Source organism: Zootoca vivipara, chromosome 12, assembly GCF_965207765.1.
Source record: "Zootoca vivipara chromosome 12, rZooViv2.hap1.1, whole genome shotgun sequence".
In the NCBI taxonomy this organism is placed as follows: Eukaryota; Metazoa; Chordata; class Lepidosauria; order Squamata; family Lacertidae; genus Zootoca; species Zootoca vivipara.
In genome coordinates, this window is record NC_142595.1 from 15,756,392 (window position 1) to 15,775,238 (window position 18,847).

At 50.1% G+C, this 18,847-nt stretch overlaps 1 protein-coding gene across 1 annotated transcript in view; it reads left to right on the forward strand.

The window, feature by feature from the left end:
• Positions 1 to 12,384: 12,384 nt before the first annotated feature.
• Positions 12,385 to 18,847, forward strand: part of SYT3 (synaptotagmin 3) — a 61,245-nt gene continuing 54,782 nt past the window's right edge. The window contains exon 1 of the mRNA XM_035135526.3: positions 12,385 to 12,521. The gene's annotated coding sequence lies outside the window, so the exon portion shown is untranslated. The remainder of the gene's footprint in view (positions 12,522 to 18,847) is intronic.

Genomic DNA, 18,847 nt, shown 5'->3' on the forward strand with positions numbered 1-18,847 from the left:
TGGGAAAGATTGGGGGCACAAGGAGAAGGGGACGACAGAGGACGAGATGGTTGGACAGTGTTCTCGAAGCTACGAACATGAGTTTGACCAAACTGCGGGAGGCAGTGGAAGACAGGAGTGCCTGGCGTGCTCTGGTCCATAGGGTCACGAAGAGTCGGACACGACTAAACAGCAACAAAATTTAGCCACTGCTCAGGGGCTGGGAATGGCACTGTGACAGGGCCCACAACAAACTACTGTAACTAACTAACTAACTAACTAACTTTATGGTGCGTTCCCCCACCTTTATTCCAGAAAAAAAGCTCTGGGCATTGCCATTCAAATGGTGTGTGTGCACTGCATCTTGCGAACAATTATGTGGGGCAGGGCTTACCTCCCCCCCCCCTATTTTACTCAAGTTCACCCCCCTGGTCACCATTGGCTTCCAAATGGTTTGCAGTGGAATGGCTTGTAGTAAGGGGGGATTCAAAGCGATGTCTCTCAATGCCTACTGGCTGATGGGCGCCGAAAGAGTTTGCCCTCGAAGTCCCTTTGCAGGTGGTTTTGGTAAACTGCTCACAAACAGACTTCAGACTCTTAGCACCAACTGGCAATATCTCTCGGTGATAGCCCAGAGACATCCCCTCTGAGGTCCCTTTCCAAACCATTTGTATTGATGCCCCTTAGGCCAGGCATCCCCAAACTGCGGCCCTCCAGATGTTTTGGCCTACAACTCCCATGATCCCTAGCTAACAGGACCAGTGGTAGGGGAAGATGGGAATTGTAGTCCAAAACATCTGGAGGGCCAAAGTTTGGGGATGCCTGCCTTAGGCCATTGGCGAGGCACCCGACGTCATGATGATGTTGGGCGATTGACAGGTGGGTGGTCCTGCGCACCTGTCAAAGGTGCTCTGCAGGTGGCAAAGGGTTAGATCTAGAGCAGAGGTCGCCAGGCTTTGCGGGACAATGGGCACATCTATAATTCTGACCAAGTGCCATGGGCTTCAATCACAAAATAGGTACCACTGGAGTGTGGCATAAAACACACAGCACTGAGTTAAGCTGTTCTTGTTGTCCGGTGTGATCATTTGAGTAAGAGCTTCCTTCTCCTTCGTCACCACCCGTATTACAGATGTGGTTAAGCTAGCAACCTTTCCTCTGGTCTCCCACCACACCATCAGCCAGATGTGGAAGGGAAGTGATTGACTGGTTGTCCCATTGCCATGGATACAGTGGCTACAAGTTCAGTGGCTACAAGTGGTGGGGGCCGGGGCAGCTGGGAATTCTGGCTTCTCCGAGAGGCGCAAATGAGTTATTGCATGCTGCTGGGAGAGAAGGCTGGAAACATAGAATTTCATGTTCTCAGCAGGAGGAAGATCAATGAGTTGCTATACTTTAAGGGGAAGGGGAGGGGGAGACGAGAGAATTGGGACTCTGAGTTCTCTGTGTGTGGAAGGAAAGCAACCCAAGGAATTTTCTCAAAAGGGATTGCAAGTTGTAGGTCTGGGTGAAGAAAGAGGGAGAGAATAGGTGGAAGGCAGAGAAAAGAGTCAGGACTCCTGATTTCCCCAGGGTAGGCATTTGATCCATATACCCTCCAAGTGTCCCAATTTTCCAGGGACAATCCCGGAATTACGAAAGCCATCCCGGCTTCTGATTTCATTGTGGAATGTCCCTATTTCCCCTGCCAGTGCTGCTGCGGAAGAGCTCAGGGAAGAGGATGAGCTGGTACTTGTCCCCTGTAGCGATGGTGAGAGAATGTCCCATTGCCTCTCCATGGCTGCTGCCATCGTCCTCCTTGCTTGGGCAGCTTGTAGTGGCTGCTGGAGAGCAGGTGAGGTGCAGGAGAGGCTGCAATGCTGAAGCCCAGCCCTGTGTGATGCCCGGTCTCTGAGGTGCAGGCAGAGAGCAGGGTCACCCCAGAGTGGCTCCCTGGTAGTTCAGAACTGGCACTACCTTCCCAGGCTGGATACCTGGGGTCTCCGCCTACCCCACTAACCCCAGCCAATAGTCCAATCCCGCCTGGAGAAGTGTTGCCAGGTGACTGGCCAGGTAAGGGGAGGGACTGTCCAGCTCACACAATAGAATTTGAATCTTACCTGCAAGCAGCAGTCGGCTCCAAAGTTCCAGGAAGAAAGGGGAAGTGGAACAGAGCATAAATAATTTTATTTTTATTTTTAAATGCTTTGAGCGTCCATGTCTAATCTTGCCCCTTTCTAAAAGCTATTTATTGGTGTGTGTTTTTCTTTTTGTAAATCTGCCAAAGGATAAAAACAAAGTAACATCAGGATTATTATTATTTTTAATCATTTTAATTTGATTTTACAAATATAAAATCTTAACAATCCAAATACATATCCATATATTGAGATTACTCTGAATCTCGTGACTTCCCCCCACCCCCTCACGGGGTCCTAGTCTCAACATTTACAACTGGATATTATTGATGTATATCAATCCACATTATCCACAGTATTTCTTACATTACAAGTTGAATTAAAATCCTGCTCATGTTTCCATCTGCAATGGTCTCCTAGATAACGTATAATTTTTTCCCATTTTTTAAAAAATGTTTTTTTCCTCTTGGTTCCTGAGATAGTCCATCAGCTTGGTTTGTCATTCCTCTCTGGTTGGGACTGTCTTCTTTCCATCTCTGGGCTAGATTCCGAGTAGCTGTTGTCTCATACATAAAAAGCCTATTCTGCCCCTTTGGGATGCCGGTACCTATAATTCCTAATAAGAAAGCTTCTGGTTTGTTTGTTTTAAAACAAATGTTATTTTAAACATTTTTTCCCATTTCATTATATATAATCTCCCTGACTGCTTTTATTACCTTACAAGTCTGTCACATATGGTAAAAGGTACCTTCTTTTTTCTTTACATTTCCAGCAGGTATTTGTACTAACCTAGAATAACATCGGGACCCAGGTGGCGCTGTGGTTAAACCACTGAGCCTAGGGCTTGCTGATCAGAAGGTCGGCGGTTCGAATCCCTGTGACGGGGTGAGCTCCCGTTGCTTGGTCCCAGCTCCTGCTAACCTAGCAGTTTGAAAGCACGTCAAAGTGCAAGCAGATAAATAGGAACCGCTATAGCGGGAAGGTAAACGATGTTTCTATGTGCTGCTCTGGTTTGCCAGAAGCGGCTTTGTCATGCTGGCCACATGACCTGGAAGCTATACGCCGGCTCCCTCGGCCAATAATGTGAGATGAGCACGCAACCCCAGAGTTAGTCACGACTGGACCTAATGGTCAGGGGTCCCTTTAGCCTTTACCTAGAATAACATCAGGATTAAGGGGTTTTCTCAGAACGGTGGAGGGTGTGTATGCTGCGTCTTGTCAGTGTAGTGCTGATGGAACCCGCCCTTCTTCTGATAGGGAATGCTCTGCATTGAGGGGAGAGGGGCAAAAATGGGAAGCCGAGGAATCCAGTTGCAGGGAAATGACCACTAGCTATCCTACCTGGGGGGCTGTTGATAGGAGCTGGAGAAGGACAACAGCTGCAGAGGCTAGGGAAGAATGGAAGGGGATGGAAGCATGGATTTTCTGGAAGGCACTTTAAGCAGGAGTGGATAGCCCTCCAGACAGTTTTTGGACTCCAACTCCCATCACCCCCAACCAGCACGGTTGACGATGGTGGAGTCGGTGCCTAGCAATGTAAGGAAGGCTGCAGTTTCCCCTCCCGATCTAAAGCATCGGGGGGACAGCCCCGTGCTCGAAATGGCTTTTGCGGCCTGCAGCCATCTGAAGACGTCCAGTTGAGCTCCGCTTCGCCATCACCCCCGCTGCCCCTTCGCTCCTCCGAGAGTTCTTGTGCGTGCTCATAGTAATTGCTCTTTCCTGTGGTAACCTTGCCCGCCAGGCCTGTTTGTCGGCTAGGATTAGCCCGCGATGTGCTGACATGTGCCGCCGGGCGGTGGCGTGACAGCGAGGGACAGTGACAGGCAGGTGCCTGTAGCCAAAGAGCTGCCCTCTCTCTTCATCCCGACACATAATGGCTCCATGCCATTTCCTGCTTGGAATAGTTGCGCACGGGCGCAGGTATGCCCGATATTCACATGGGGCAGGTCTTCAAAATGCAGGTAAGCCGGTTGAGTCCGTTTATCATGAGTCAAAGGACTCCGTTATCCCAAATCCTGTGTTTTATCATTTCAAGATGAGATTCTGCAGAGAAAGAGGGCTTCCAAAATGGCAAAACCAGTTTCTTTATTATACAAATAGACGAGTCAGGTCTGTTAACCATCTGCTTTGCTATGTAAACTTGGACCAATGTTCTGGTTACAGGTAGGTAGCCGTGTTGGTCTGGGTCGAAGTAAAATAAAAAAATTCCTTCAGTAGCACCTTAAAGACCAACTAAGTTTTTATTTTGGTATGAGCTTTCGTGTGCATGCACACTTCTTCAGATACGATATTATCTGAAGAAGTGTGCATGCACACGAAAGCTCATACCAAAATAAAAACTTAGTTGGTCTTTAAGGTGCTACTGAAGGAATTTTTTTATTGGACCAATGTGTTAGCAGGGGCAGAGAAAGGGGGTGCAGTGGGTGCGGACCCGGGTGTCACCACTGAGGGGGGTGACAAAATGCCGGGCAGCACTCACCACGGGGCCTGCAGCGCACCCGAGCCACATGTCTCTCCTGGGGGAGACATGGCGGCTTGGGCGCACACAGGCTCCACACTGCCCAAACGGTCCGCCTGCTGCCTCGCTCCCAGCAGTAGGGTGGCTGAGTGGGAGGAGGCAGGCAGACTCTGGAGGCCCCACGGTGCGCCCTGCCTCTATGGGCGGCTTGTCCTGCCCTCACCCCACCCCTATGGGCGGCTCGCCCCACCCCTGGGCACGCCACCCCAGGCACCCAAGCGGTTTCCTCCGCTGCTGAGTGTTAGCATGGGTAAGGTAAAGGTAAAGGGACCCCTGACCATTAGGTCCAGTCGTGACTGACTCTGGGGTTGCGAGCTCATCTCGCATTAGTGGCCGAGGGAGCTGGCATGTAGCTTCCAGGTCATGTGGCCAGCATGACAAAGCCGCTTCTGGCAAACCAGAGCAGCACACGGAAACGCCGTTGCCTTCCTGCTGTAGCGGTTCCTATTTATCTACTTGCATTTTGACGTGCTTTCGAACTGCTAGGTTGGCAGGAGCTGGGACCGAGCAACGGGAGCTCACCCCGTCACAGGGATTCGAACCGCTGACCTTCTGATCAGCAAGCCCTAGGCTCAGTTTTTTAACCCACAGCGCCACATCCGTAAATAAGCTTTGCAACCAGGGGAAAAACAGGACTCCATTACCTTAAAACAATATTGCCTGCGCCTTTCTGGATGACCTGATTGAGCATTCATCCTGCTTTGTTTGCAGGGAGGTTAGACAGTGTTCACAATAATATATTGAGCATTTATTCTGGTTTGTCATCGGGGAAGTCAGGTGACATGGCGTCAAGCGTGATCCTACAGTTTCCAGGGCATTTTCCTTATCACAATGAAATCAAAGATGTATAAAAACATAGTGAACAATTTTGGGGCATGTGGGAAGGTGAAGGAGATATGTATCACATGGGGTGGACATGCAGAAAGATCAGAGAGTTTTGGGAACCTCATTTATGATGAGCTGGAAAAGATCTTTAACATTTTTTTAAAAGTCAGAAGCTTTTCTGCTTGGAATTTTAGGTAAAGACATTCCAAAAAATCTAAGAGAATTTTTTCTATATGCAACAGCTGCAGCCCGAATACTGAAAGCAATGAATTGGAAAGGGGGGGAAAGTTCCAACATTATCAGATTGGCAGTGCAAATTACTGGAATATGCAGAAATGGCGCAACTGACTAAGAGGTAATACAAGAGATATTTACAGAATACTGTAATAACAGCGGTACAATATCTATGGCATTGTAAAAACCATGTTTTTATGTAAAAACCACGTTTTTATGTTACAAAATAAACATTTTTATAAACAATATTATATCCCTCATTATTGGTCTTTGTCTTTTTGCACACATATATTAACAATATAGGGACCCAGGTGGCGCTGTGGGTTAAATCACAGAGTCTAGGGCTTGCTGATCAGAAGGTCGGCGGTTCGAATCCCTGCAACGGGGTGAGCTCCTGTTGCTCGGTCCCAGCTCCTGCCCACCTAGCAGTTCGAAAGCACATCAAAGTGCAAGTAGATAAATAGGGACCGCTCCGGCGGGAAGGTAAACGGCGTTTCCGTGCGCTGCTCTGGTTCGCCAGAAGCAGCTTTGTCATGCTGGCCACATGACCCGGAAGCTGTCTTTGGACAAACGCCGGCTCCCTCGGCCTATAGAGCGAGATGAGCGCCACACCCCCAGAGTCGGACATGACTGGACCTGATGGTCAGGGGCCCCTTTACCTTTTACCTATTAACAATATAAATACGAATCAATTTTTTTTTAAATGAAATTGTATTCCAAAATATTCCAAAGTCATATATAAACTACCATAATTTGGACTTCCTGTTAATCCCTAATGTATATTTTTATTTTACTCATGAATGTACTCTAATTATTCTAGACTGTACTTCTTTACCTAATTATCTAATACATTCCTACATCAGTTAGTATCCTCGATTCTATTATTCGAATCCTTCTCGCTCCCAAGTCACTCAAGCCCTAGCATAAAAAAGCAACTTCTAAGCAGGGATGTGTCCTGGTTCCTTTTATTTTAGAACTGGCATGTAAGTGCATACGAAAGAACAGCTTGTGGAGATGTGAGTTGATCACAGTGTCCTCTCTCTCCCTGCTTCATGTTAGACTCTGTCCTCTGGACGCCAGAAACCACATGGCCCCGGAGAGTGGCCAGGCAAGAGCAAAGCCATATGTTTCGAGTCAGCATAGCCCAAGGGCTGTCTCTGCACAGAACAAGCCACAGAGAGACAAGGCGATCAGGAGCGAGAGACATCTCTGGTGAGCCTAGGCGGCATGCTGAGAAATGAATGGCAGGTGGTGCATGCAGTGTGTGGCTGCAAAGACGCACGCCAGCCGAGCATGTGTGCGGTGGGTGCACCACACAGGGGGGGGGACGACGACGACGACGACACACAGAGCTGAACCCTTGTTTTGGAAAGCGAGATTCCAAAGACTGCCTGCTCAAATCAGAACAGTCACAAAACTGTCATCTGGAGCGCCCAACTTCCAGAGTTGAACATTAATTGTGAGAGTGTGTACACATAAGAAGACCTGTGCCTGGGAGGGTTGAGCTGGGGTTTGAACTTGAAGTGTAGAATTGTGCCCTGGACATGCACACCAATCTTCCCTGTGATATCACGGTCTTTACAACATAATCTGCATGACAATGTGTTCTGTATTTTCCTCCCTACACCCTTTGAAACGTAAAATGTTTATGGCCAAACTTCAAATGGGTAATGAAATTTATAAACAAGCATACACTGAGCTCTCAATCTTTAAGTTGAAAATTGCATTGTAGCTTTTTGCAGTTTCCTGCCTCCCCTTGAAAACGGACACGAAGTTGCGACGGCTGGTGGAGTTGAAGCATGCAATCGTGTGTAGCTAATATGCAAGCTTGAAACAAAGACTAGTACCTCAAACATGTACTATTAAACGTCTTTCTGTTTTGATGTTACACACAAACTGTCAAACAAGGCTTACAAAAGAGGATGTTGGATCTGCAAATTAAACCACAGTTGTCCCATAGCGGAACCCTTTATTATTTCTAACATCCATGCACATGAAACTTTATAGAGAGCAACGTCAGTTTAAAACAACTCCAGGAGGCCGCTGCCCCCGTGAGCTTACAATCTAATTTTTAAAGGGTGGGAGATAAGAAATACGTACATCATTTCATCACAGAGCAAAACAAGGAATGAATCCGGTAAGGATAACTAGTTATGAATGTGAGCTCTTACATTATGGGATGACTAACTAATGTAAACATGAATGCATAAGGCAATGTGTTGAATATGGTTTTGCAGGGAATCTCAGGCCCAGGGGTCAAATGTGGCTTCACACTTTGAATGTTTTTGCCTGGCTGCCAGAGCCGTCTTTCCCATAGGGCTTACTGGTGTGTTGCGCCAGGGCGCCGGCCTCTCAGGGGCGCCCCAGCGAGTGGGGGAGCTGCGCGGCTTTGCCGGCGGCCTCCCCTTTCCCTGCACACCCGCCAGCTGCGCCCTATCAACTATATGGCTGGCGGGCGAGCAGCTTCCTTCCCAAGCCTCCGTGGGAGGAGAGTGACCCCCGCAGAGGCTTAGGATGGAAGGTGCGCCCCGCCATCTATATGGCTGGCAGTGCACAGCTTCGCCCCCCCATCCATCCATGGTAATTTGGGGGCGCTGGGCAGATATTTGGACCCCGGCGCCGCATCTGCTAAAGACGGCCCTGCTGATTGCAATGTGGCTTTGAACTCTGATCATGTCTGGATTGGGGAGGGGGGAGTGTCTAGAAACATACAAAGGGAAAATGTAAATTCATTGCTCCACCTACTTTTGCATCTGGCCCCACCCACCATGGGCATGTGACCCTCAGAAGGTTCCACAGAAGAGAACGTGGCCCTCAGGCGGAAAAAAAGATTATTCACATTGGTGCCGCCTGTATGAAAAAGCATGTGCACAGGCAAGAAACCCAGACTTCCTTTTGCAGGTACACTGGAACCTTGGTTCTCAAGCACCTTGGTTTTCAAATGCCTTGGTTCCCAAACACCAAAAACCCGGAAGTAAGTGTTCCAGTTTCCGAACGTTTTTCGGAAGCCGAACGTCCGACTATTGGCTATTGTTTCCGGGGCGCCTGCACCAAACAGAAGCTGCGCCTTGGTTTTCAAACATTTTGGAAGTCAAATGGACTTCCGGAATGGATTGTTCAAGAACCAAGGTACCACTGTAGTTGGCACTTTCGTTTTTGCTATTTATTTTGCGTTTTTGTTTTTGAGGCTTTTTTGGTTAATTTGTTCTTGTGACTATGTGGAACCCAGTTCAGCTATTGATTGATTGATTGATTGATTGATTGTGTTACTGTGGAAATGGATAAAAGCCCCCCCATCCAAACAATGGCTATCATTGGTGCAGGTAAGAAAAAACATTAATTTGAATTTTTATCATCTACAATACGGTGTTATTTACCATACTTTTTCGTGTATAAGACTAGCCCTTTTTTATTAAAAAAAATTGTGTTCAGAATTGTGGGTCGTCTTATACACAGTTACAATCCCCCCCCAATTTTCTCAATTTGGAGTCCCCAAAAATAGGGGGCGTCTTATACATGGGGGCGTGCTATACATGGAAAAATACGGCATTTTATAGTACAGTACATTGATTATTGCTTTCGTTTTATGGGTCAATGGTAGATAGTAAAATTCATGTTATATTGCTGTTTTAGGGGTTGTTTTTAAAAGCCTGGAACAGATTAATCCATTTTGCATTACTTTCTATGAGAAAGTGTGCCTTGGTTTTGGAACGCTTTGGTTTTGGAACGGACTTCCGGAACAGACCAAGTTTGAGAACCAAGGCACCACTGTAAATCCCACAAGGTAAATCTGTGTCTGTGGGTGGATGTGCTTTGAGCATCAGGTGTGCAGGCATAAAGAAGTTCCATTCATTTCTGTCGGTGCAGTCCTGGCAGCCCCTAGTGTGTATATGCAGAAGGACGGCGCAGAATCGGTGCACTTCTGTGTGCACGGGAACAAGCAATCTCCCTCTGCCCCAGTACTGTGGCTCTGCAGATTCTTTGTCACCATGGCTTGCCTCTTTGCCCAGTCCCAGAAGGTAAACGGAATACCTTCCCAACTGTGAAATGCTAACAGTAGCTTGCTCCATGTTGCAAAGAAGTCCAGGTGGCTTCTCAATGCACCATAAAACAGGAGCATGTGGTGCTTGCAGACGTACGCAATCTACTATGAAGCTTCTTGCACTAAGCCTGGCCTGATCTATAAAGAAGCACTGTGTGTATGTTGAAATTCCTGGGAGCATTTAAAAAAAAAATGCTGGAAGTAATACTTGGCGTTCATGGGTTGTTGTTTTTTTAAAGGAAGTTTCTAGTCCATAAGAATGCCAAGATCAGCTTGGAAGCGAGCCGGCAATACTTGTTAAAACTGCAGAAGCCAAACAAATGTCTCAATGAATCAATTTTAACACTCATTGGGTGCAGCCTCAGTGTCCCACAAACGCTCACAACTTGTGCAGAATCATTTTTTTTAAAAAAATTCAAAATTCCGACAATGAGAAATTACGCAAACATACCCTGTGCGTCTATTTCATGCCGGTCGCAGAATCCAGCTTTTGTCTATGCAGAATTTTATTTCTGCGAGTGTGTGGACACACCCCTCTTTCCAGCAAGGAGGAACCACAACGCAACAATTTCTGGGGGCAGTTGTGCACACTTTTATTTTTTGATATCCTACCTTTCCTCCAAGGAGCTCAAGCTGGTAAACGTGGTTTGCGCCTCCCCTGTTGTATCTTCGCAACAACCCCGCAATGTAGGTTAGGCTAAGCGTCGTCCAATGAGCTCCGTAGCTGAGTCAGGATTTGAACCCTGGTTCTTCTGAGTCCTTGTCCAACACTAACCACTACACCACAGTGGTTTTGGTGCAGAGAGGCACTTTCTCCTGGGGCTGGGCCACTGGGACAGTTTGTTCAGCAATGCTTGGTCAAGTTTCCCACATGCACCCTTTGCCCTGGTTCCTGTGACTATAGCCCTGGGGTGCCCAATGGAGTGCCACCAAGGTGAGGGCAGAGGGACTTTGCGCTGGCCATCAGTCAATGGCTTTTCCCACCCGTATTGCCCCATCCTCCAGCCCTAGGAGCCTTTATAAGGGAGCTGCTTCCGGAGGAAAATCTGTGAGGGGAAGAGAAAGGAACTTTCAGAATGGAATGGCTGCCACAGAGTGCAAGATTATGGCCAGGGGGAGTGTGCGTGCGTGCACAAATTCAATAGTGCTTATTTTAGGGTTGCCATACACCTGGAATTTTCCCAGACATATCTGGAATACTGCAGTTGGTACGAGTGTTCTAGCAGAAATCGAAATATAGCAACTTTTCCATTAAAAAAAAGCTCAAAATGTCTACTTTTTAATGCGATTTTGCTCAACAACTTTGGCACAAAAAACCCCACAACAACCCAGTGAAACATATTTCCCTGTTTGAAATACGGCAACCCTAGTTGGGTTGCTATTTTGTTGTTGATATGGTTTTATAGATTAAAACAAACTAAGGCAGGGAGCACTGAAGGGGCAAATTGAATTTCTGGTGAGACAACCCTCTCCCTACATGTTAAGATTTCTGAAAGAGAGAAATGAGGGCATTATTTATTATTATTATTATTATTATTATTATTATTATTATTATTATTATTATTATTATTATACCGCCCTATACCCGCAGGTCTCACTTCAGCACCCCAATCCTAAAATCACTTCTCTTTAGTCCTGCCCCAGGAAGCACGTTTAGGATAATAGTAGCCTGGATTTAACCTCCAGTTAAATGATTCAGTTATAATGAGCTATGATGGAAATATTTTTTTAAAAAACCTCCTTTCCAGTAACCACCAAAAGTCCAGCCACAGGGCAGGGATGGGGCGAGTTATTGGCGATGCTTGTTGTCGTCACCCCCTACCTACCCTTTAACTCTCCTGTAGCACCAGCTCTGCAGAAATTAAGGAATCATGCACAAATTAAGGAATCATGCAGAAATTAAGCGCATGAATCTCCTTCCCATCACCTGATAGGAGGAAGGGCTCCAGCAGCTCAGTTCCTGCACAGGAAGCCGCTTGTTCAAAGCAGGAGGCAAGGGGGTGAGAGAAGAAAGGCCCCCCCTCTCCAAATGCGCAAAGCTTTCCTTGCGCACGTCGGGGGTGCAAACTGGGGAAGGAGCAGAGAAGCAACCTGCTTGGCCTGTTATGCGCTTCACAGCAAATCAAAATAACCAGCAGTGTGTGTAAAGGCTGCCTTGGCCCTGCTGCTAATTCTTTCCCCAGATCCAAAGGCACCGAGGTAGAGACCTCTTGGAAAGTTGGCAATCTCCGGGGCACCTTCTGCCTTGCCGGACTCCCCCTCCTCGACCCACCCCGTAAGGACCCTCCCCACCACCTGCGTCCATCTGCACACCCAGCGCCTCCAAGATGCCTTTGCAAAACCGGGGGCTGCCCCAGTTCCCGCCCCGGAACCCAGAAAATGCACCGCCGCTCCCAGAGCCTTGCTGGGCGTGCGCGCGCACGCTGGGCCATGCACACCGCCGGTGCACAGCCCGTGTACACGCGCAATGCACGAGCGCCGCCGTCCAGCCTCCGCTTGCAGCCTTTCCACGCGGGAATCCCTCCTATTCCTTCCCGCCGCCCCCTGACCCCCACCCGGGTTTGGAGAAGAGGGCTGCCTGCTGCAGCTCTCTTCGCCCACCACCACCCCACCTCTGCTCTTTCCTCTCCTCCTTCCTTCCTTCCATCCATCCCTTTCCAGGACGCGCGCCCTCTAGCGCCGCCGCTTCGGCCGGCAGCGCCAGCTCCCGGGCAGCCGGACGAAGGAGGCGGCGGTCGTGGAGCTCAACAAGGCGCCCGCCCTTCGCGCAGCAAGCACCGGCTACTCCGGCGCCTCTGTCCTGCAGGTAAGGCAAAGGCGACTCCGGACGGGCGCTGCTGCTGCTGCTACCGCCGCCGCCCCTACCGCGGAGACAGGGCGCAGGGCCGGGCGATGCGGTCGGGGGTTGCTTTGCTTTCCCCATCGGAGGAGGAGATGCTGATGGGAGAAGAGAATAAGGGGTGCGCTGAGAAGAGGAAGGTTGCATGGTCGAGGGGGGGGGGTCGCTACCCATGGACATAAAAGGAAACGCTGCAGAGGGGAGGAAAGTGCGGTACAGGTGGGCCGAGTGTAGGGCGAGAGCAGAAAGGGTGCTCCGTAGGGAGAAAAGAGGGGTGCACTTTGGGGGCGGGAGGAAGGGCTGCAGGGAGGCTGTGGAGGCATGCAGGTGGCTGGAACGGGAGAGGGGGCGGGGAGAGGGGGCATTTGATTGAGAGGTGCATCTGGAAAGGCGGGGGGGGCGGGCGGGCTGTAGGCTTGGGGGCGAGGCACAGGTGGGGGTAAGATGAGATGGGGTAGGGTCTTGGTGGGGAAGGCTAAGAGCTCAGGATAGGGGGAGGGTAGAGAGAAGGGAGCAATGTCGGGGGTGCAGTGGAATAGGGGCCCAGGTGGCTTAGGGCCACGTTAAAACGCTTTGCTTCTTTTTTGGGTGGGGGTGGGGAAGGGAGGAGGACGAGGAACGTGGATGTGCTGCAGCTGCATACAGCCAGGCAGCAATGTATGGATACTGGGCCCCTGCTGGTGCTTGGCGGTGGGGGCGGGTGATGAGGGCAGCACCCACCAGGCTTGCGCGGGCCTCCCCCGCATGCATGCACACAGACACACACACCCCTGCCTGGCACAGGGTGTAATTAGGAGGCGGTTGGCAGGGCTCAGCACGTCAGGGCACAGACAATGGGCCAGCCTCCCGGGGCGGCTGTTGTGCCAACACGCTGCTAATGTGATTAGGGGAGCATCTCGGCATCCAGAGCTGGCCTCCTGTGTATCTGCACACGCTCATGTGCCAGCAAGTGTGCAGGGGGGAGGCAGCATGGGTGCGAGGCAAGGGGAGGCTCGGGTGCGAGAAGGAGAAGGGGTGCCAGGCAGGGAGGAAGGTCAGTGAAGGCCGCGTCCCCTGTAGCAGAAGAGGGCAGTGAGAACAGGGGTGTAAGCCAGAGGCGTTCCGTAGAGCTCGAGAACAGAGGGCGCTCACATGCGTGTGCATGCCCAGACGAGGCAGAGGGTGTGATTTGCACAAGGGTGCCTGAAGCATTGGTACCCACGCAGCGTCCTCTCCCCTCCCCCAGCATTTTGCGTGAAACATGTGTGTCAACAGCCTTCCCGTGACCGGGCGTGTGTAACACCACCATAGCTCGCGCTTGGCTTGTGAACCGAGTGCGATAGAGCAGCTGTTTTTCTGTGTGCAATAAATAGGATTCTAGTAACACCCCTGCAGCTTCGCAACTCACGTTAGAGAGGGGAGATGTTAACGTGTGTGTGCTTGTGTGTCTGTGTAGCTGAATGATGAAAACGTGCCTGGGAGATTGGGGGTACCTTTATTCAAGGCATGAGTAGTTGGGGGTCATCAATCAAAAAATTTCACACTTTCCCTGCATATGCATTCTGTGGGAAACTGTGATGGACATGCGTGTCTGTTTTGCCTTGTGCATATTGGGCCTAATAGACACGTGTGTCTATCTTGCATGTTACAGGTGTTCATGCAGAGTAAATGCAACTTTCTGTATCAGGCTAGGTCCCTGGAGATGTTGCTGGACTCCAACTCCCATCATCCCCAGCCTGTGCAGCCAGGGATGATGGGAGTTGTAGTCCACCAACTTCCCATCCCAGTCCCGTAGAAAAGCAGTATCCCCATGGGGAATTTGTCATGTATTAAACAAAAATAACTGCATCCACAACATTTGTCTTGTGAACTACAGTATGATGCTATTTGCTTGGTGTGTGTCCTTTGTAAGTACATATGCATGTGTGAACTGCATCGTGTGCTAGTTTGAGGAAAGTATGAATTGTTTTCTCCTATGGGGGAGCCTGCGGCCCTCCAGATATTCTCATAGAATTATAGACTTGGGAGGAACCACGAAGGTCATCTAATCCAACCCCCTGCAATGCAGGAATCTTTTGCCCAATGTGGGGCTTGGAACCCATGAACTTTGAGAGTCTCATGATCTACCAACTGAGCTATTGCGGGACTCGAACTCCCATCATCCCTGGCCATTGGCCCTGCTGGCTGGGGATGATGGGCAATGGAGTCCCAACAAAATCACCTGCCTTGCTCCATCTTTGCTTCTTGATTTCAGATGCTTTGCTTTGGACCAAGGATGGCCTGTTAGCCTCCAGGTGTTGCTGAGACTCCAACTCCCATCAGCCACAAGCAGCCCCGCCCATGGTCAGGGATGATGGGATTTGTGGTCTTCTCTACCCTGCTTGTGAATATAGGAGCTCTCACTCAACCTACTAGGCCCCACCCCTGCCTGCTAAAAAAATCCCCAAAACCACCTGGAGAATTCCAGGAGTCCTGATATGCAGCTCCTTTTTTCCCTCCTAAGAATTCTGTCCCCATTTTGGAAAAACGCAGCAGTCCCTCACCCCCCGCCTGCCCGCTCGCCCATTACTGAAATTAGAAGGAAACAAATATTAAGAATCAGGAGGGAGGGGATATATGGTCCCCCCCCCACTCCACCAATAGGCGAATCGAGTGGCAATCGCTTCCATCAAGGGGGTTGCGGGGAAAGTTTGCGGGACGGTGTTAGGATTCCTCGTTCTGGCAGTGACAAGGTGTCCTATCGACCCGACACGGCTGTGGATGCAACAGGGGTGGGTCATGTTACCCAGAGATGCAAGCTCCGGGAAAGGCAACGGCAGACTTGGGGATGAGACTCATCGCTTTATATATGTGCAGGGTTGGGGCCTATCAGGCGAGAGCGAATGAGGACAGCCGGACTCCTGGGTTCACTGGACGCGGCACGAACAAGGCAGCAGGTGAAAGAAGCGCATAGTGGTTAGGTAATTTTAGAACTCTCCACCACCCTTTCTCCGCTGTTGGAGGGGAAAGTGCAATTGGTCTCTGGTCCTGCTTTTGGGCTCCCCGTGGCCACTGCGAGAGCAGGATGCTCAACTAGACGTGCCTGATCATAGAATCATAGAATTGTAGAGTTGGAAGGGACCACAAGGGGGCATCTAGTCCAGCCCCCGCCGATGCAGGAATCTTTTGCCCAAGGTGGGTCTCAAACCCACGACCTTGAGATTAAGAGTCTCGTGCTCTTCCTATGCCCCCTTGGCGTTAGGAGGATGTGGGTGGCTGTTTAGATAGCAATGTGTACTACTTGTTTTTAAATTGCAATCTCCCCACCTTTTGACTGCAAGGTAAAAACAGTGCAAATATGACGAAGGGCTATAGCTCACGATTAGATCATCAGCTTTGCGTGCAAAAAGTCTCAGGTCCATCCGATCGCTGACACCTTTAGGCAGGCCTGGGGGTGACGCCTGCCTGAAATCTTGGGAGCCCCTGGCACTACTGAGCTATTGGGACCAGTGTTCTGATTCCTACGTGTATTACTGCAATTGTCTTCAAAATATGGTGAGCCAGCATTGCTGCATTTGGGGAGGGGGCCTGCACTTTCTGCTGGGTGGGGCCTGGACCTCTGCCCCAGGGTCCTGCCCTGATAGCATTACTTGAGAGGAGGATGGGAGAGGAAAGTCGTGACTCTCGAGTTCACAGGGTATGGTTCTAGGTCTGATGCTGGGTAGGGCTGCGTGACATATAGCCCAAAACTGGTTTGAAGTCCATACCGTGTTAATCGGTTTCGTACTTTTTGACCTGGCAATATATTGCAAATCATGATGTGTACGTGTGTGTGCTATGCAAAAAAAATCACGATACGGGAAAAACCGTGAAGCCAGCCAATGTCTCTGCGTAGCTCCATCCTTAATTTAGACATCGTGATATATTGGTATATTGCGATGTTTAGCTGCTGTTATATCACGATGTTGGAAACCAGGTGTTTCCCAGCCATGGCTTTTTTCCGGCTGGAACTCAGTTCCGGCACCTCTCAGGTGGGCACCATTGCCATTGAAAGAGAAACGAGCGAGGTGTTCGTGGTGAGTTACGCCACCTCTTTCCCTAGAAAAATAGCACCGCTCCCAGCCATAATGCTGGGCTGCGAAAACCTGCCGCCTTCTGATTGTTACTGGGACTACAACTCCCATCAGTCCTGCCCATTGGCCGTGCTGGCTGGGATTGATGAGAGCTGCAGGCCCGCGGGTCCACCATCCCTGGATTATAACACAAGCAAAGTGGAGCAAAGGGTGTGCAGAAACAGTGTCCACCGTCACCCCAAGATGCCCAGAAGGGGTGTGTTCCAGTGGCGCTAGTCCTCATGAAACATAGCAGGTGAGAACTGCTGGATTGGGGAGAGAGGCTAGGCTGGAGTTGCGGGATCTGCGGCCCCAGCCCTCATGACCAGTGGTCGGGGATGATGGGAGTTGTAGTCCACCAGTATATGAAGAGCTACAGCAGGCACCCCCAAAACTTCGGCCCTCCAGATGTTTTGGACTACAATTCCCATCTTCCTCGACCGCTGGTCCTGTTAGCTAGGGATCATGGGAGTTGCGGGCCAAAACATCTGGAGGGCCACAGTTTGGGGATGCCTGAGCTACAGGCTTCCCTTATCCCTCAGTTAAGCTGAGGTAAACTTGAGGAGCCATGGCCCAAGGCATGTTGCTGCCTGAGGCAGAGCAGCAAGTGGCAGCCCCCATGCCCGGCTGGCCAAGTTATTTTGGCACCTGGGGCTGAAAATCTCACAAGCACCTCTATTCCTCCCTGGCACCAAGAATGATAATAGATTTAATTAACAGATTACTTGCACGATGCTCAAAACCAGCTGCTTGAAGACATGGCATATGGTAGGGCCTGCTCTGTGAAGTCGGGAGGAGTGCTGTGATTTGGCGGGGTGAGTTCACGCACCTTCATTTTCTTGCCCCTGTCGGGTGAAAGAAAGCGATACTTCATGCTGTGCCTTGTTAACAGTCTGGAATGCTCTCCCACAAGACGCCATGATGGCTTGCAAAGAGGACTGGGCAGATTTGTGGTGGGAAAGGCTATTGGTGGCTGTTCCTGTTAGCTGGTGCTTCCTCCACTGAGGGAGGCAACGTGCCTCTGAATCAGTGTTAGGAACTCAGATATATAAGCTACCTTGTAGGTGCCAGATGGCTCCTTAAACCCGGGTTACAGTCGCCAAAACGGAATATCTGGTTGCCATTTTGAAGCCAAATGGCTTGAAAGTTGTATTTTTTAAAATACTCCTTTTTGGTTCCTGAAATTCATTCTGATTGTGCAGATGAAATATAACCGATAGAGTTCTAAAGGATGTGTTGCTAGTGTGTGAAAACAGTCAAGACCCAAGGATCCCCCAAATGGTGGAGACATCCCGGACATCTTCACTTGTTCCTAAGTGGCCAATAGCCAGGTGCAAAATGTGCCTGGCGCCTGGCAAATTTCGAAGCCTGCCCTGAATTCCAGCTGCTCGTAACTGCAGGAGGGGAGAGCACCGTTGCCCTTGGGTCCTGCCTGCCTGCTTCCAGCAGGCATCTAGTCAGTGTCTGTGAGAAACAGGATGCTGGGCCATTGGCCTGATCCAAAACACTCTTACGTCTTGCCTGCCTGCCTTCCCCTCTTCCCACGTGAGCAGATGGTGGCAGATTCCCGCCTGGGTTACGCTAGCTATTGTTCACCTGCCCGAGCCTCATTAGCACTGCTACCGTCTCTCTCTCTCTCTCTCTCTGCTTTTTCTCTCCTCCTCCTCCACCGGCAGACACAGACACATAGGGGAGCCCTGTCTGGAATCGCAGCAGCCCCAATTAGTCAAGGCCTTTTTGTGTACAACACAACAGTGCCCCACAAGCTCTCTCCACGCAGCTGAAGGAGGGAGCAGCGTGGAGCCGAAGGAAGGAACAGCTTTCATGTTCAGTTGTGTAAACTGCAAGGCCTCCTGGACGGGGACGGGGGCCTTAAAAAGAAAAGTGCTGTTCCTGGCACACCGTTGAGGCTGGAGATGTGCTAAATCGCAGCATTAGCCGTGGCTCCTTCCTCCCGTCTCCCTCAATCCTTCCTTGCTGCGCTGTGTTCTCTTTTTTTAATGTATAGAGCTGTCTTCATGTCGGTTTGGGTTCCCACCCATTCCTTCCTTACCGTTCCCTTCCACCCCCAGCCTTGGAGACCCTCTCTCCTGTGCCGCCCTCCTTCTGCACTAGCATGGGGGCGGTGGCACTAGCACACTGCTCCAAATCACCTTTGTGGAGGTTCCCTCGAAAATCCCCGTTTCTCTTGTTCCTCCTCCTCATCTCCTTCACACACAGCAC